The sequence below is a fragment of the Lissotriton helveticus genome, chromosome 3_1, assembly GCF_964261635.1.
Source record: "Lissotriton helveticus chromosome 3_1, aLisHel1.1, whole genome shotgun sequence".
NCBI classification, from domain to species: Eukaryota; Metazoa; Chordata; class Amphibia; order Caudata; family Salamandridae; genus Lissotriton; species Lissotriton helveticus.
This window is the reverse complement of record NC_136061.1, coordinates 1180654307-1180672685: the sequence shown is the minus strand read 5'-3', so window position 1 is coordinate 1180672685 and position 18379 is coordinate 1180654307.

Genomic DNA, 18379 nt, shown 5'->3' with positions numbered 1-18379 from the left:
AGCAAAAAAAGAGGCCATTTGCAGTCCATATTGAGAAAGGTCAACTGTGTGGCCCAATCAAAGAGGACAGTGATTGACATTAAGAAACGCTGGAATGACGTCTAGCGCAGGACAAAAGAAAAAATGGCGCTAAATCACAAGAAAGCAATGCTGACAGGAGGAGGCAGCCCAGCACAACAGGAAGAGCTGGATGCCCTTGAGGAGCGGGTTGCGGATGTCATCCCAGACGAGTTGGTGGTAGGAATTGCAGGACAGGACAGTGCACAGCATGAGGAACCGCAAGACACACAGGGTAAGTTCCTACAAGGGGCAATGTTGCTAACAAGGTAATGTTGTGCAGTGCATAAACTAAGGTGGCTGGCTGAATTTCTGACGTGTTGTGGAAATTGAAGTCATGCATGTCATTAACTGTGAAGTGTCTCTCTAATGTATTGTACCTTGGACATGTAGATGTCTCATTTTTCAAACATATACACATGTAAAACTAAAAACATATTTCAAAACTGTAGTCCTAGCCCACTGGCACACCTGACAATTGCCACACGCAGGTGCAAATATAAAACAACCCTTATGAAATACCAATCACACAACACCCTGCAACAGACCGAGTTTAACACATTTATAACCTGGACTGCCACCACTGTGCTGCCAGGATGTAACTGTGATAGTGTACTGGTGGCACAATGTGCCACAGGCACTATAATAGGCCAGAGACAGCCATGTTACATAGTACAACATATTATGTATATGGCATCATTACCACATAAAAGTGTGAGAAAGTGGAATTCCAGGGCTGTTGCTGGGGGTGTACCCAGAAACATCCATGTCCAATTGACAATGCCCAATAGCAAAGTCAAACAGTAACTATTACGCTGCGCAACAAACATATGCATCCCCTGGGTCTGTGTAAGGCATGCGCAACCTAAAAACATATTATCCGTTCCCTCTTCGATATCCCCTACATATAGGTATTGCATCCAAGTGGACACATAGAAAAAGGAAAAATCATCTGATGACTGCTTCATGCAGGAATGTGTCCCTTCCATGCAGACAAACAATGATCCCTTGCACCGCAGGACCTGCTGCAACATGGTGCAACTTTGCCTGGGTAGGTGCATGGCAAGCATTGTGCATCTATGTTGTTGTGAAGGACAGATGAGCCCAATAATGAGCCCCTACTGATAGTTACCCAATGCTGGCCTTAAATCTTTTATTGTTGTACTATGTGCATGATGGTTTCAGCTACATAATCTGCATATGTGCATATGTAAAGCTAAGTACTCATGAATGTTAGTGATCATGTGAAGCCCTGTGCCACATTATACATGCATCATGCATAACGTATGCAAGGGTGGGTCTGCACATCCAATAAAAAGTCTTAGTAGTGGTGCTGTGCAATCCATCTAATTTCTGTAAATAATATAGCATCTGGCAAGTGTGTCAGTACCTAACACCTGCATCATGGTAGGTGTAAGGGTGAGGCAGTGCCACAGGGAGAGGCTCGCACCAAGGCTTGCTGTACTTGAATGATGCTCCTGACATGACTGCATCAATGCATGACTAAAGCACTGACCAGCTACATCTGGATGAATGACGTATATAACATGAATAGCAACATGTAGTGTCACACAGTGAATAGAGCACACCCATGTTGTCACGAGAATGGCCAAAACATAACTGTACCAATGGTGTTGTTGCAGTGATACAACACCTAACATCAATAGTGTGCAGGAATGTGCACCATCTCATCGATGGACTCCATTCATGCCCTGTACCTATGCTTGCACTGCAGCACACCTATATTGCAAGTGGCGCAGTCCAGCTGCAAAACATTCAGCAAATATTCACCATAGTGCATTATACAAATGGATCCTCAGCGACTCTGCAGCACTGTTTGTGCATCTAAAGTTCCAATAATGTAATCTCACATTAGCAAGCTGTAGCATACAGATTATAGCAACTGCTAAGGAGTGATAGCAACTTGTATGTCAATGGCCTTGCATGTCCCAACAAAATTATTTCAAAAAGGGGGTGGTGATGGACAGAGTATCTGAGTTAATCAGAACACTCCTACCCAGTCAACAGATCAGGGCTTGATCCATCACCGTTTTTTAGCTCATCACCACCCCCTTTATGAATCGTTTTGGCCAACAAAATTATGGCAATGACATGCAAGGTAGGCGTTCCATATCAAAATAATGCTAACAATCTAACTAACTGCACCTCGCAAGATTAGCAAGGCTGTCACGGACATGCAAAGAAACAAGCAAACTCACGCTAATGCACATTAGCTGCTGGAATGTAAGGCCAGAACATACCTGTCCCTAAGGAAGGTGACAATTTGGGGGACAACATCTATGCATGGGCCTGGTACTGGACAGTGCTGCAAACAAGGTGTCAGAGTTGCCCTGTGACAAAGATACACTGTAGGAATGTGCACCAACAACAATATTGTGTGCATTCCTATGCCCCAACCATGAAAAGTGTTGCTGCAAGACGACAGTGAGGCAACACTTATCACCATGTCCCCCCTTGCAATAGCATGGATGTAAAGTACTCACTGGACATTGCTCCACGAGACAAGTAATGATTGATCCATCTGAAATCATTATGTATGTGTATGCACAACCATGACGCAACTCCAGCAGTGCATTGTGGCAGCCTATCCCAATGCCACTGCCCCACCTTCATGCCTGCCATGAGGCAGGGGGAAAGTACTGACGCAAGTACATTCATGAGGGGTGCATAAATGATGGTGTCATTTGAGATCCTAACAGTGGTAGTTGTGTGCTGTAGTGTCACAAGTATTTAAGCATTGGTGGACTGTCATTGCACAAGGAGTTGATGAGATGTCCTGCAATGTCCTTGCTCCAGCTGCAAGAGGGTGCAAGGATGGTGGTGGTGTCTGCTGGTCAAGTCCCATATGTCATGCATCCAATGATGGTAGTGCCAGGAGAGTCTGAAGTCTGGCCTGAATCAGAAGTACCTGCTGCTGTAGTACATGTACTTAACTGTGTCCTGGTCAGTGATATGTTGAGGTCCCCTGATGCTTGTGTCTGATGTCAGTGAATTTACCCAGGAGGTGTTGGTGGTCTGGTATCTTTTCCTGCTGCGGTGGAACTTGAGGTCATCGAGAGGGATGCTGTCTGTGGATGTCAGACACTGGGGTGCAATGAGGTCTACAATGGTGTTGGAGAATGGGGCACATGGCCTGGGTGTCCAGCACATGAGTTTCCTGCTGAGTATGGCCATGGGCCTGGTCAGGATAATGTAGTTGCCGTAGTACATGGTCATCCTTGGCACATTAGAGAGCCTGCTCATTCTGAGTGTACCAGTGTATGGGTTTTCAATGCCTCTTCCATGATTGTCGTGCTGCCTTCTGCAAGTGACACAGAAGTTGTCAGTGACAGTGATGGTGATGTCTGGAGCAGAGGTTGGTCCTGGCAGGTGAGGTGGCGTACAGGGTTGATGGTGAGGAGGTTGCTGCCATTGTATTGTTGCAGTGTCCAAGAGGAATAATCCTTGGTGCAGAGTGTGGACCTGAGCCAGTCTGATGCAAACAGCGTAGACTATGGTTGCCATTGTGTTTTGAGATGACCATTACAATGCAGGCAGTACAATGTCAACAATGCATCGCATGTGTTGCAAAATATCATTTCAAAAGACGTCATTGTGACCACAATTATGTTGTGATCTAAGTACTTCATGTGGTTATGTGTGTCAGTAGTCAAAAATTAAATTAATGGGATAAATGTACAAAATATGTAAAATGTTGTGCATTTGTGTGTCAATTAAGAACATTTCAGTGTCTCATGGGGTAAAATATGGATCAACTCTTATTTGTATTGATGTACATCATGAGAAATAGGGGGTGAAATGTTGTAGAATATGAAAAATGGTGTGTATATTTGTTTTGCTAATGAAAAAAGGTGTGTGCATTAGTCTCAAATCTGACTCCATTGTGTGTGACGTGGTTGCTCATAAAGGATTTTCATGCTGCATGTCTGGGTGTGTGGTGACAAGGATAGTTTGGGGATGCACTCACTTAAGTTTGAACAGTGTACTGAAAGTCGCCGCTGTGCAACACCTATTCTATAGTTGCAACATGCCTAGTATTACAAAATTAATTCAATGGAACGTGATGTCATCGCATGTTTTGCTAATATGTATGTGCCTTTGCACAAGAGTTGTACACATGCTCTGCATGGGGGCACAGTGGCAAACATTGACAATTGCGGGGGTGGACAGCTATGAGTTTGGAAATACAGGAAATAACAATGAATGTCGTATGGATGCGGTGATATGTGTGTGAGCGGGTGCTGCAAAACATAGATTGTGGGAAGTGTTACCTCAAAGCTGTGTCCCATGTCTCTGGAGCTTATGCAAACCTGCCTTTGTGTCACGGAAAAGGAATTAGGCAGCCAGGCTCCCTACCCTGAGTCAATCACAACGCTGTTAAGTGCTGGTGTGACTGGTAATTGGCAATGGGATAAGTCATGCAGCCACATGCTGGAGTGTTGGCCATGTTTGCCATGGAGGCTGAAATGCAGCCTGCATAGCAAACATGAAAGTGGCTATTACTGCTCTGGTCATGATGGGTGGCACCTGAGTCATCTTGCCAATCTGCACATGCCCCACCTCATATTAGATCTGTCCTACCCACCCTCCAATGCGTTGAGGAGACATAGCATGATCACATCAGTCACTTATCCCTTGTGTCTTCATTAGAAGTTAGTTCATTGCTCTCATCTGAGCCCACTAAGGCCCCCACCCCTGTCTTCATGTGTTCCGGCATCACACAATATTGTACCTCACACTTACCCTACTCAATGTCAGCCGCTGTGCAAGCGCACAGCAGACGCATGCACATGGTGTGCTGAAGGCACGCCTAAGGCAAGTCTGTATGTGCACATCCGTGTCCCAAATGCAAGCATTTCCAGTAATAACTGATCTAGAGTCACTCACTGATGCAGCTCTGCCACCCTTCATGCAGTCACACATGGAAAACATCGGAGACTGACAACAGGCCATGGCAAACATGAGCCACAGCCATATCACCTGCCTACACTGCTGACAAAGCTCAACCACCACCGTGGTCTCAAACACAGCCAACGCCAGTGTCTCAGCAAGTCAACTTCACACCTGGATACACAACTGTGCATACCAGCCCTCCACCCTCCGCAAGCCTGACAAACCGCACTACAGAGACACCGCATGGTTCAACCTAAAGTTAAAAAATACACAACAACAACTTTGCCGTACACACGAGATGCCACAGGCAGCACCATGCAAACCCCTCCCAACACAACAGCCATACTACAATCCCCACTGGGACACAAGTCACAGCTGAATGCACCCCCTCGGCCATGAGATACATCCACTTGTGGATCACATAGGGCCCTGCCATTATCACATCAACAAAAGCACCAAGATCACCATGTTCACAGCCACAGATGACATCCGCACCCTCCGGGACAAACAGCCGTGAGTGGGCTACGACACTACATGATGCTGGATTACAAGGAACACTGCTTGACTGGATCAGTCATCCCAGCAACAGGTCAAAGGATCACACTGACAACCTTCCTCTCCAAAAACATGTAAATCCAATGCTCAATGCCAGAGGGTCCACCAATGTGCCTGACCCTCTTCAACATCAACAGGGCTGCCTCAGCGCCATTTGAAACCAACACCGCCTCAACATCCTATCCATTGCTGATGACACACAGCTCACCCTCTCTCACACCTAAGACTACACCACCCCCAGACTTGAAATACATTGATGAATGCATGACGTTGCAGTCTGCATGAACCACTGCTGCTTGAAGACAAAATCAGAGAATACAGAAGTCTGTGTCCTTGGAAACACTCCTTCAGCATGCAACAACACCTGTTGGATCTCCCACTCTGATGAGAGGGGGCTGCCGCTACCGCTCAAAGAGACAGGTCTTGAGGAGTCTTCTGAATGCGAGTAGGTCCTGGGTCTGCCGTAGGTGGGAAGGGAGGGTGTGCCAGGTCTTGGCGGCGAGGTAGGACAAGGATCTGCTGCTGGAGGTTGGTCATAGGATGCGGTGGACAGTGGTGAGGGGGAGGCTGGTGTAGCAGAGCTGGCATGTGAGGGTGTAGAAGCTGAGTCTGCTGTACAGGTAGGCTGGTCCGGCCTAGTGGAGTGCATTGTGTGGGTGGGTCAGGAGCATGAAGGTGATCCACTTGCTGATGGGGAACCAGTGTACGTCTCCAATTTGGGGGATGATGTGGCTGCGGTGGGGGACGTTGACAATCAATTAGCCGTATGTGTATTGGATGCGTTGCAGTAGGTGTTTGGCTGGGAATCCTGCGTAGAGTGCATTGCCGGAGTCCAGTCTGCTGCTGCTGAGGGCCTGTGTCACCGTTCTCTTTGTTTGGGGTGGGGATCCACTTGTAGATCCTGCATAGCATGCGGAGGCTGTTGTAGCAGGAGGAGGAGATGGCGTTGACCTGCTCAGACATGGAGAGGGAGGAGTAGTGGATTTATCGTAGGTTGCGTGCATGGTCAGTGGGTGTTGGTGCTGTTCCCAGTGTGGTTGCCCACCAGGAGTCGTCCCAGGCTGAGGGTGTGGGTCCGAGGATGAGGACCTCTGTCTTGTCCAAGTTCAGCTTCAGACCGCTGCTCCTCATCCAGTTGGTGAGTGACCTCATTCCCTCGTGGAGGATAGTTTTGGCTGTGTGTGGGGCCCTGGTGAGGGAGAGGATGAGCTGGGTGTCGTCGGTGTAGGAGATGATGTAGAGGTTGTGATGGCGGTCCACTTGTGCGAGGGGGACATGTACATGTTGAACAGCGTTGGGCTGAGGGATGACCCCTGTGGGACGCCGCAGATGATGTTGCTGGCGTTGGATTTGAAGGATGGGATTTTGACGCTCTGGGTTCTGCCGGAGAGTATGGACGTGGTCCAGTCTAGGCCCTTCTATTAGATTCTGGAATCTTGGAGGTGTGTCTTCAGAGTGTGATGGCATACCGTGTCAAAGGCAGTTCACAGGTCCAGGAGCAAGAGGGCTGATGTCTCGCCGTCAGATAGTTGGCGCCGGATGTTGTCTGTGGCGGAGATGAGGACTGTCTTGCTGATGTATGTACGTCTGAATCCGGACTGGTACGGGTCCAAGATGTTGCTGTCTTCCAGTTAGTGGGCCAATTGCATGTTGATGATTTTCTAGATTACCATCGTTGGGAATGTGAGCAGGGAGATGGGCCCTGAGTCCTTGAGGGCCTTGGGGTCTGCCTTGTGCCTCTTGAGGAGGGCATTGCTTTTGGCGTGCTTCCATCTTTCCAGGAATGTTGCTGCATCAAAGAAGATGTTGATGAACTTGCGTAGTTGGTGTATGATGGCTGCGTCTGCTTCGTACAATATGTGGTGTGGTCACGGTACTGCTGGTGATCCAGAGTGTATGGAGTTAATGACCTTGTGTGTTGCATCCTCGTTGACGTTGTACCAGGAGGTGATGCGGTTTGCGCTGGTGGTCCTCGCAGGGGAGGTGGAGTCTGGCATAGTTGGGGCGGTTGTGCTGTTGAAGCTGTTGTGGATGTCACCAAACGTGCGCTGGGAGAAGATGGACAGTGAGTCGCACAGTTCTTGTGAGGGTGGGATGTTGTTCTCATTGGCACAGGGGTTTGAGAGTTCTTTAACAATGCTGAAGAGCTCTTTGCTGTCGTGTGGATTGGTATCCAGGCATGCTCTGAAGGAGGATCTCTTGGCCAATCTGTTGAGGTGGTGATGTATACAGGTGGCGTCCTTGCGGACTGTGTGGTTGTCCCGTGTGTGTCCGTTGAGCCATTTCTACTCCAGTTTCTGGCATGCGCGTTGGTAGGTCTGGAGGTCGTTGGTGAACCAGGTGGCTCTGTTGCAGGCATGGCTGTTGGTGGGAAACTTGAGTGGGGCAAAGGTGTTGGTTCAGTCCTAGATACCCTCTCAGAGGTTTTGGGCTGTGGCGTCTGGGTTGGTGGGGTTGTTGTTTGGGTTCTGGGTGAGGGGGTGACCAGCTGGTCTTCCTTGACTTTGATCCAGCATTGGCGAGGCAGCTGTTGGTTGCGGTGGTGTGTGGTTGATTTAATGAAGGTGAAATTGATGCAGTGGTGGTCGCTCCAGTGGAGTTCAGTGGTGTGGTTGGAGGCAACGTGGGTACCTGTTGAGAAGACGGGCTCCAGATTGTGGCCGGTGGCGTGGGTGCGGTGCCGAGTTGTCTGAGGAAGGGTCTGGTGAGGTTTTTGATCAGTATGGCAGAGTTGGCATTGTTGTTGTTCTTGAGGTGTAAGTTCAGGTCCTACAGGATGATGTAGTGCGTGGAGGTGAGTGCGTGGGTGCTGGCGAGGTCATCGATGGAGTTGCAGAACTGAGCACAGGGTCCGGGGTGCTGTACACAAGTGTTCCACTGAGGGTGGTGTTGGGGGTCGGTGTGGATCTTGAAGTACAGGTGGTCGGCGGTGTTGAGGGTGTCATCTGCATGGGTGCCGACCTTGAGGGTGGACTTGTGGTCGATGGCGAAGCATCCACCAATTCAGTCAGCGCAATCCCTGCGGATGATCTTGTAGCTGTGTGGGATGTATATGGTGATGTTGGTCGCAGAGGAGTCGTTCTACCAGGTCACGGTTAAGAAGCACAGGCCTGGGGCGGAGGTGTAGAGCCGATTCCAGAGCCAAATGGGGTGTTTGCGTGCGGAGTGGGTGTTGTGGATTATGCATTGGAGGTGGCTGGATCCAGTCCATGGAGGTTTGATGGCTCAGTCGCATGTGCAGCTGCATGTGCGGCAGGAGAAGGGTCCTGTGTGTCTTGTTTTTGTGGCGGCCTGGAAGCAAGTGTGGTTTGTGCTGGCATTGAGTGCGTGGAGGGTACAGGCGTAGTACTGGAGTCTGGTGTAGTGGTGTTTGTGGCCTCAAGGGGTCCTGGTGCTGGGCACGGTCCACGCGCGGATGGCCGCAGACTGGCTTGCTTAAGGTGTGCCTTTGGTGCGGCAGCCGCACATCCGCGCAACGTCTGGCATATATGGGGATGTGGGAGGGAGGAGCAGCTGGTAGGCGGGAGCAGCAAGTGTGCATGGGGTGGTGAAACAGTGGCACAGAAAGCAAAATGGTGTGCAATGAGGGGGAAAAACTGTTGCACAGAGAGCACAAACGGGACACAGAAACGGTGGTTGAGCACAACTACCAGTGTGTACTTGGCAGCGGCAGCAGGGCCACACAGGCGGAGCTGCGTGTAGGTAGAGCAACATACCAGGAGCAATCTCTCTTTTCGGAAAGATCTTAAAACGTTTCTTTTCAAACAGGCCTTCCCCGTGTAATCTTCCTTCTCTTTTCTCGACAGGTTGACTTTGCCTCTGTTGCCGACTCCCATACTAGCGCCAAGAAACCGTACGGTGCACGCTGCGCTTTATAAATGTTTTAAATTAGAAATTAGAAATTAGCAATCTGTATCATTCCAATATATCGTCATTTGCATGAAAATACAGGAAATGGGTCACACATAAACAACACAGCCATGATGGCTATGACAGGTGGGATGATGTGAGATGTTCAGAAATCCATGTGCGAAATCATCAGTAATTGTGGACTGATACCTGTTACACACATACAGAGTGCATAATGCCACTTGGACTTGCTACTGTGCTGTAATGTGTCTTCAATTACCACCAACAACACAGCCATCAGGACATGCACACGAGCTGAATGGTGCAAGTGTGCATGCACTGTCTGGCCATGTGCCATGTGATAGGAAACACTTTTTAAATGCATCAATTTAATCATGCCATGTCATTTTTTGTTAAATAAGTGATGATGTGTAGCTTAAACTTTGACATGTTGACCCACATCAAAGTTTAAAAGTCTAGATAACTCAAAATTGTGAATCTGTAGACCAGATGTCAGACATGAGCATAAACCCACATCTTGTTACATTTCAGGGCATGCAACACCTACTCATGAGCAGGAACCTTTATTTGAAGCAGATGATGACGGCGACAGTGTACCAAGCATGGACATAGGCCTCTTCCAGGACCTGTTACAATCAATTCAAACACCCTCTCCCCGCACAAGAACGCAAAGCAGCATAGTGGGATCTCCACTTGACCAACATGGAAGCACTCGTACGCCACCTCCCACAACATCTCACCCTCACCACTCGCAGGAGACGCTAAATGTTTTTGAACAACGTGTTGTTGATGTACAGGGTCAGTTGGCACAGGAGGTGCGAAAGGGATGGAGAGCATGGCAGCCACCCTAGAGGGAGTCCTCCGTTGTCTAAGATCTGGTTGTGGCAGTGCGGACAATGGAAGCACCAACGATGCTCCACCACGTGGTTTGTATCAGGCTCTGAATGACATATCTGAAATCATGCAGCAGAGGCACAAACAAATGCCCAACACAAGTGCCAGCCTTGAAGTTGCCAACAGGCTGAGGGCCATCCAGGACATACTTGAAGTAATGATTAAAAAACAGGATGCATACCTTACCAACTTGGCTGCCTACCAACGGGATGTTGCAGCAGTGCTGGTAAACCAGCAAGTCATGCTTAGTGCATTTATGCGTTACCTGATGGGCAAGGACCAGGATGCCGGAACACTCCCTTCAACATCTGCAGTCCCTGATGTGTGTGTGCCTCCTATGTCGACTGCACCAGTGATGACACCATCAGCTAAGACAACTCCTACATCTGCTGAAGATGATTTTGATGATTGTCCAGTCCTCCGCAAAACTGCACGTTAGCATCACCTATTGTACGAGGACACTAAATATACACTGTCCGGTGATCAATCTACTGACAGTGTACCCCAGTAATGAAGAAATACCAATTACTGATAGTCAATGGATTTACAAGTATTTATCTGTGGCCTTCCTCCATGAGGTGAAGGTATGATGTAAACACTCACTTTGCACACAATAAAAACCTACTCACACATAAATGTCACAAATGTCATGTTATTGTATGGACTGTGCATGTATATCCTCAACCCTACTGTATGTGTCCCTTGATTAGTAGAGTTCCGTCATACCTTGCTACTTGCTTAGTTGTGTCACTTAAATTATTTTGCAAGCACAACATGCAATGTCCAACTGGCAACATTCATAAAGGTACTATTAACGTGTGTAGTACAGGATTGGAAATGTCTAAGATAGCACATAATTATTTTTTAAATGTTAATATTTAAAGACCTTTATTGTACCAGACATCATTCACACAGCAAATCGCCTACAACCCTCAAGGGCCGGCAGCATAAGATGGTGATCAGATGAAAGATCAGTGAGATAACACAGCCATTTAGCCGGGAAGCCTGGGGTCCTGGGGCGCAGTATAGTATGAACATGCAGACATCTCGTAATACACAGCACGTCTACTAAGCAGGTCTATGTGGTATAATTTTTTTGTGTTGTTGTAGATGTTTCAATGCGTCTCCGGCATCTGTACCGTATGGGCAATAGTCCATGTCCATTGTGAGAGTCAGGTAGTAGTTACCTCTGTCAATCACTGCGTGGACAGGCGATAGGGGAACTGGAGATTGCGCATCCGAGATGCCACTATGATGGTTACAGGTATCGAATGGTATAGCTCACTACGATAAGGGAGTAGTCTCATGTGGCCGGCGGCATCAGGCAGAGACCGTCATTGCTGAGGTCAATGTGTCTGGCGACCTGCCGTGTGTGGAACCTTCCAATGACGTTAATGCAGGTATAATATCTATGGCAAGAAACTTCGCCCAGGGTCGGTTGTTTGGTTCCGAAAGGTACCTGTCTCAGTTGTGCCCCGCAGACCATGCGTGCTGGGGGTTGCGTCATGTCACTACAGCGGGGATGTGTAGCGTCAACAGGGACATGGTGTCCAGCAGCACAGCTATAGCATGTGTAATGTCTTTGTCAACAATAATAGAAAGCCTGGTCTGGGAACGTGACGAATGAGTGAAAAAATACATGAAGCAGAACAGTGTGGGGATAGCAAAAGAAGAAGAGAGGGAAAGTGAAAGCGCCAGTCAGTGCGCTAGGGGGGGGGGATGTTGCAGGCACAGTAGCAGGGGGTTCAGCGGATCCGGGGCGGGATGTGGCGGGACATCAGTGTGTGTGTGTGTGGGGGTCCGAGCCGGGGACCATGGATAATATCGCCAGAGTGCAGCCAGGTCAGCGGGCACACTCTGGGCCTGTGGCTAGGGCTTGGCGCGTGGGAAACGTGACAAGTCTAAAAGAGGAAGTCAGTCTGTCTTCGTCAACTGAGCGTGCGGTGCAGGCGATAGGGTTAAGAGCGTGAATGTGGGTGCGGTGTGATTTCAGCATGTGCGGTGTCATGGGATGGTAGGAGCTCTAGTGGCGGCTTGGGTATGGTGTTGACCAGGGGAGGGTGGGTGAGGGGGAAGGCAGTGAGTGTAGCGGCGCCCCGCAGTGCTTTGTGTCAAAGCAGTAGTTTTGGGTCATGTCATCTAAAGTTATCCCCTGTTCCAGCCAGGCTTGTTGGAAGGACTTAAGGAGAACATCCCAGAGTTGCACAATGGGGAATTTCCGTAGGCCCGCTGTGTACTCACGGAGGAGTACCGTGCTTTCTGCCCGCGCCCAATTAATGAAGGACGTGTGCCAGTGCCGGATGTGTGGGGGGCGCTGGCTTTCCAGTGTTTGTTAAGTAAGCGTTTAGCTGTGATCAGACCCATATCCCAGAACCTTGTCGGTACTTTGTTCAGTTTTGTGCGTTTGTAGAGCACCAGGATACAGGCCTCCCATGTTTCCGGCACGTGTTCATCGGTGCATTGCGTGAGTAGTGTTGTGACCTCGTCCCAAAATGTTTGAATGCTAGGGCATTGCCAGAGCATATGAAGGCTATTCGCTCCTATCAGGGAACATCGCTGACAGGCAGTGTCAGCGACTGCGAAGTATCTGTTAATCTTGTCGGGTGTGAGATAGGCTCGGTGCAAGATGTAAAATTGGATGATCTTCAAGCGGGGGTTCCGTGGGATGTTAGTCGGTCCAGGCAGTACCATGCCCACTCCTTGTCAGTCCAGTCCCTTCCTCTGTTGGCTGCCCACTTCTCCCTTAGCTGCAAGGTGGATGGTGGCGTATGGATTAGTAGGGCCTGCGCCAGCCAATGTATTATGTGGGAGCCGTTGCCCATGACATGCAAATACTGCATGAAGTGATGCATCGGTAACTCCTCAGACATATCGCCCCAGGTGGTGGTCAGCGTATAAATGATGGACGCGTGTAATAGGAATTATCCGGGCGGGAGGTCCGTGCTTGCAGCGAGGTCCACAAAAGAAAGTAGTGCCCCGTCAGCGTAGAGGTCTCCTAGCGTTTCCACTCCCGCCTGCGTCCAGTTGGCTAGTAGGGCCTCTGTCAGTGCTCCCGTTGCCCCGGGAGACCCAATAGAGGGAGTGTCGGAGCATATGGTTTCTTTGCCCGAGTGAGCCGTAGACATCGAAGGAAGCACCTGCACGCCACTGCCAGGTGTAATTGAGAAGGACAGCGGGATTGGGTCAAAGGATGGAACAATGTGCAAACCTGTGTCTGGGTCCAGGTGGTGGTGTCCGTGGCAGTGTCGTCCAGGCTTTTACCACAAAGCCATCCCGACACGCATTGTAGCTGCGCCGCCAGGTAGTACAGCTCCATGTTGGGAACTGCCAGGCCTCCCGATTCAGTGGTCATGTATTGTTTCGTCAGTGCCACGCAAGGTTGGCCCGCATTCCAGACGAGACCGCGAAGTAGGACTTCCAGTTCACAAAACACTTTGTTGGGAACATACGTTGGAATGTTGGCGAAAGAGTACAATAACCTTGGTAGGATTATCATCTTAGCTAGCGCCACTCAACTAGGCACATTCAGGGGCAGGGTCTTCCATAAGCCGATTTGGGCATGAATAGAAGCGATTGCCCGCATCAGATTCTCCTCCAGGACGTCTGTTGGGTTCCGGTAAATGTGGATTCCCAGGTAGCGGAATGTAGTGGGGTACCATTGCAGCCTCTCGCCGCCAAGGCAGATATCGCCTTCAGGCGTTTCCGGGATGAAGGAGTAGGCTCCAGACTTGGCCCAGTTGACTCGCAATCCCGACATGTCCTCGAAGGTTCGGAAAATGTCAGCTAGAGATCTTGGGACATTGGACAAATCCTTTACATATAGTAGCAGGTCATCCGCATATAGTGATATCACATTAAATCCATCAGCCATCAGGATTCCCCACTCATCTCCCTGCGTCCGGAGGATCGTAGCCAGGGGTTCCATGGCCAAGGAGAACAGCAGGGGGACAGGGGGCAGCCGTGTCTGGTACCCCTTTGTACACGGATGGCGTCGGAGAGCAATTTGCCGGTGCGGACTCGGACCATGGGTCTGTGATAGAGCAGGTCAACCATGTTCTCATATCCGTCTCCCTGTTTGAATTTTTCCATTACTGCCTTCAGGTACGGCCACTCCACAGAATCAAACGCTTTCTCGAGGCCCAACACTAGACACCCCGCTTGCGACCAGCGTCGAACGGCGTATTCCAGCAAACGGAACAGGCGACGGATGTTATAAGAGGTGTGTCGCGCAGGGACGAAGCCGTTCTGGTCGTGGTGCACCAGGAGCGGGACCAGGGGAGCCAGTTGCCGGGCTAGCGTGGAGGCAAGTATCTTATAGTCCGTGTTCAGGAGGGCCAGGGGGCGATAAGAGCCCACTCGTGTGCTATCCTTGCCAGGTTTAGGTATGGATATCAGGTTGGCTTCATTAAGCGTGGGAGGGAGAAAGGAGTCTTCCGCAGCCGCAGCGTACACCTTCAGGAGTTCCGGAATGAGAATGTCCGAGCCAGCCTTGTAAAATTTGGCCGGTAACCCGTCAGGACCGGGGGACTTGCCATTGGATAGGTTAAAGATGGCCTCACGGATCTCCTCCGGTGCCAGCGAGGCCCCAAGCTCGTCTTGTTGTGCAGTGGTCAGATGCGGATCAGAAGGGGAGAAAGATACTCCGCTATGTCAGGGTATGGGTTGTGGAGTGGAGAGCGATATAGAGCGTCGTAGTGGGTTGTGAACGCTTCATGAATGTGGTGCTGTGAGTACAGTAGCCCCTTCCCGTCTACATGTATCGCCGCCACCGGGGCTGCGCGATCCTCCTGCGAGACCATCCAGGCCAATAATTTGCCAGGCCTATCCCCCAGGTGGTGTGTACGTGCCGAGTGGGCAGCGTAATAGATATTGCGTAGCCTTTAGAGGAGGCGCGTATGTTCTGCCTGAGCTTCCGCCAGCAGGCCATCAGTGCCATTGACCGCATCTTGTTCCCGACCGAGCAGGCTGGTCTCTAGTCGTGTTAAGTCACCCTCTAATTGTCTCCACATGTGCCCTTGTGTACCCAGGCAATGCCCACGAATCACGGCTTTAAAGGCGTCCCATTCAATCTGGGGGGAGGAAGCTGTGTCAGAATTGTCTTCAAAATAGTGGTCCGTTTTCTTGAGAAGTGAATCGCAGAAAAGCCGCGGCTAGCAACAGCGCCGGTTGGAGCCGCCAGGTGGGGATGGGGGGGTGTGGGCGTTCCCAAGCGACGGTCAGGAAGTGTGGGTTATGGTCCGAGTGTGTGCGGCCCATGTATCGCGTGCCAGTGACAAGCGGGAGGAGTTCAGCGGTCACCATGAATCTGTCCAGGCGCACGTGCAGTAATAGGAGTATACCTTTGTCGTGGGGTTGGGAGTCCGCCAAGCATCGTGGAGATTCCACTGCGTGGCCCAGTTGAGTAGCGCCTTCATGGCACTGTGCGTCGGCGCGCCAGCTTGGGGCGGGGAGGAGCGGTCCAGTGTCGCATCTAATATGCAATTATAGTCACCCCCCAGTATCCACGGGATTGCATGCCACGTCGCCATTGTCGTGGAGAGGTGTGTGAGGAAACCGCACTGGTCAGTGTTTGGGGAGTATATGGAGGCCAACACCATTTGCTGCCCATCTAGCCTACCCTGGGCCACCACATAACTGCCTTCAGGGTCTATATGTGTATCCGTGACCACCCGGGGGGTCCCAGGACGGACCCACAGGAGAGCACTGCGTGCAAAGGAGGAGTATTCCGTGGCATAAAGCTGCCCACGCCACTTGCGATGTAACGCACGTACCTCCGCCTTGTTCAAATGCGTTACTTGGAGTAGTGCTATATGTATCTTATGACGTTTCAGATAGGAGTAAATCTGGTATCGTCTTGCCGGTGTATGCATGTCCCTGACATTCCAGGTGCAGATCTGGATTTCAGCCATAATCACTGCTTGTGAATAACCCGCACTTGCCAGCCATGCCCAGTCCTTCAGGTGAAACTCCCCCCAGGTCCTCCGATCCCATCCCCGCACCAATACCACCTCTAGCTGCTAATACAGTATGCATTGACCCCTTTGGGTGCATATGGGTAGGGAAGAAAGGGAACACATAAAGCCAAGAAAAGGCTACATAATAATAAATGGCAAAAGGTCGGCTGCACAACATGCCTCCGTCCAAACACTCAAGTGAGCTAAAGTGAACTATACAGTTCTAGGGGGTATTAATTGGTTGGTACAGTAAAATACAGGTTGACAACGTTGTCCATGGAGCGAATGTCGCATCTCCTGGGCCACAGAGGAGAGGCTGTGGCTGACAGGCAGGCCCAGGTGTACGCCCGCCCAAAGCGTTGGAGAAGAGTCTGTCCAATGTCATATGGCAAAGGGAGAGTTCGCAAGGGGCCCTCGCCTCCAGAGGGGCCAGAGCATGGGCCGTAGGTGTGTACGGGGACACGAGGGCGAAGACGGTCCCGCCGAGGCAGAAGGCAGGGCTGTGTGTACATAGCCAAATGTTACTCACTGCGTCTCGCCGCCACTCGATTCCTCGGGGCAGGGGAATCTTCACATCAGTCAGGTCTGCAAGTTGCTCACCTCAGGACGACCCAGAGCCGCATCAGCATGGCTGTGCCGGCCCTGCGCCGCAGGGAGGGAAGCTCCGGGGTCCCTCTCAGCCGAGAAGGTCTACTGTTTGTGGAGTGACACTTGGGGGATCCGTAGACTGTTGGGAGTCCGGTATCCCGTAGATCGCCTCATCGTCACTTGGAAACGTGGTCGGACAGGCGTTAGGGACAAAGGATGGAGACGGGGAGCTGCTAATCCCTGTGACTTTGCGTAGCGCATCACGTTGCTCCTGTAGAATCTGGTCCGCTGGCGGAGAGTGGGTCGGTGTCTCCTGTGTGCGGGTGGTGTGGAAGTTCCGCACCTACGGCGCCGCCTCAACCCTCGTGCGCGTGATACTGTGGTGGACCCCTGTGCTCTCCTAGGCGCCTCAGCCATTCCTCCATCCAACCATGCCTCGACTTCCTCGGGACTAGTAAAGAAGTGTGTTTAATCCTGCGCCACCACCCTTAGCTTGGCGGGGAAGAGTAGCGAGTATTTGAGGTCCGCCTGCCGCAGCCGCCGCTTCACCGCTAGGAAGGAGTGCCGTTTTCTTTTCACCTGCACAGTATAATCGGGGAAAATCATCACTGTGGTGTTGTCTATCTGGATGTCGCCAAGCTTCCTGGATTCCCGCAGGATCGTGTCGCGGTCTCTGTAGTTGAGGACACGAAAAATTCAAGGTCTAGGGTTGGAGCCAGGAGGGAGGGGTCTCGTGGGTACTCGGTGTGCACGTTCCACTACAAAGTGGAGTGATAGTGTGCCCTCCGGCAGCAGGTCTCGTAGCCAGTCTTCCACTTGTCGAGTGGGATCCATCCCTCTCCCATTTTTCCGGGATGCCTATTAGCCGGATTTTGTTTCTTCGTGCTCGTCCTTCCGCGTCCTCAGCACGTTCCTCCAAAAATTCCACCCGGTTGAGCAGGTCTCGGATGTGTTTGTCTGCTTGGCTTACCGTGGGCTCCAGCAACGCCACCGCACCCTCCAAGGTTGTAATGTGGTCTTGTAGCTTCTTATGATCGGCCTTGAGGTGGGTCAAGTCAATTGCCACGCTGTTGATCTTGGTCTCCAGGGAGGTGCGAGTCTGCTGAAGGGATTCTTCCAGTCGCTCCATGACGGCTAGCACATTGTCCAGTTTCGATGTCACCTGCTCTGCATCCATCCTGGTTGTTGATTTGGGCAGTTTCCCCTTCGTCGATGTGCCTCCGGTTCTGGTCAGTGTTTTCACCCCCCAGACATGGGCCAGGTGTAGCGATTATGCAGGTCCTCCGCACAAGAGGGGCAGTCCCAAGCGCAGCACCAGGGGGGCGATTATGCAGTCTTCCGGGAGGTCTGTATCCTCAAGCACAGTCCGGGCTTAAAGAGGCGGCAGCAGTTGTGTCCCCACACAGCCCGCGTGGTTCCGTGGCTGCTGGATCTGCGCCAACACCGGCGTCCACCAGCGAGTGTACAGATGAGCACGGTAGGCGACGAGGGCACCTCGCAGATGCTGAAAAGGGTTTCCCAAAGCGCAGCTCCAGACGTCAGTCACA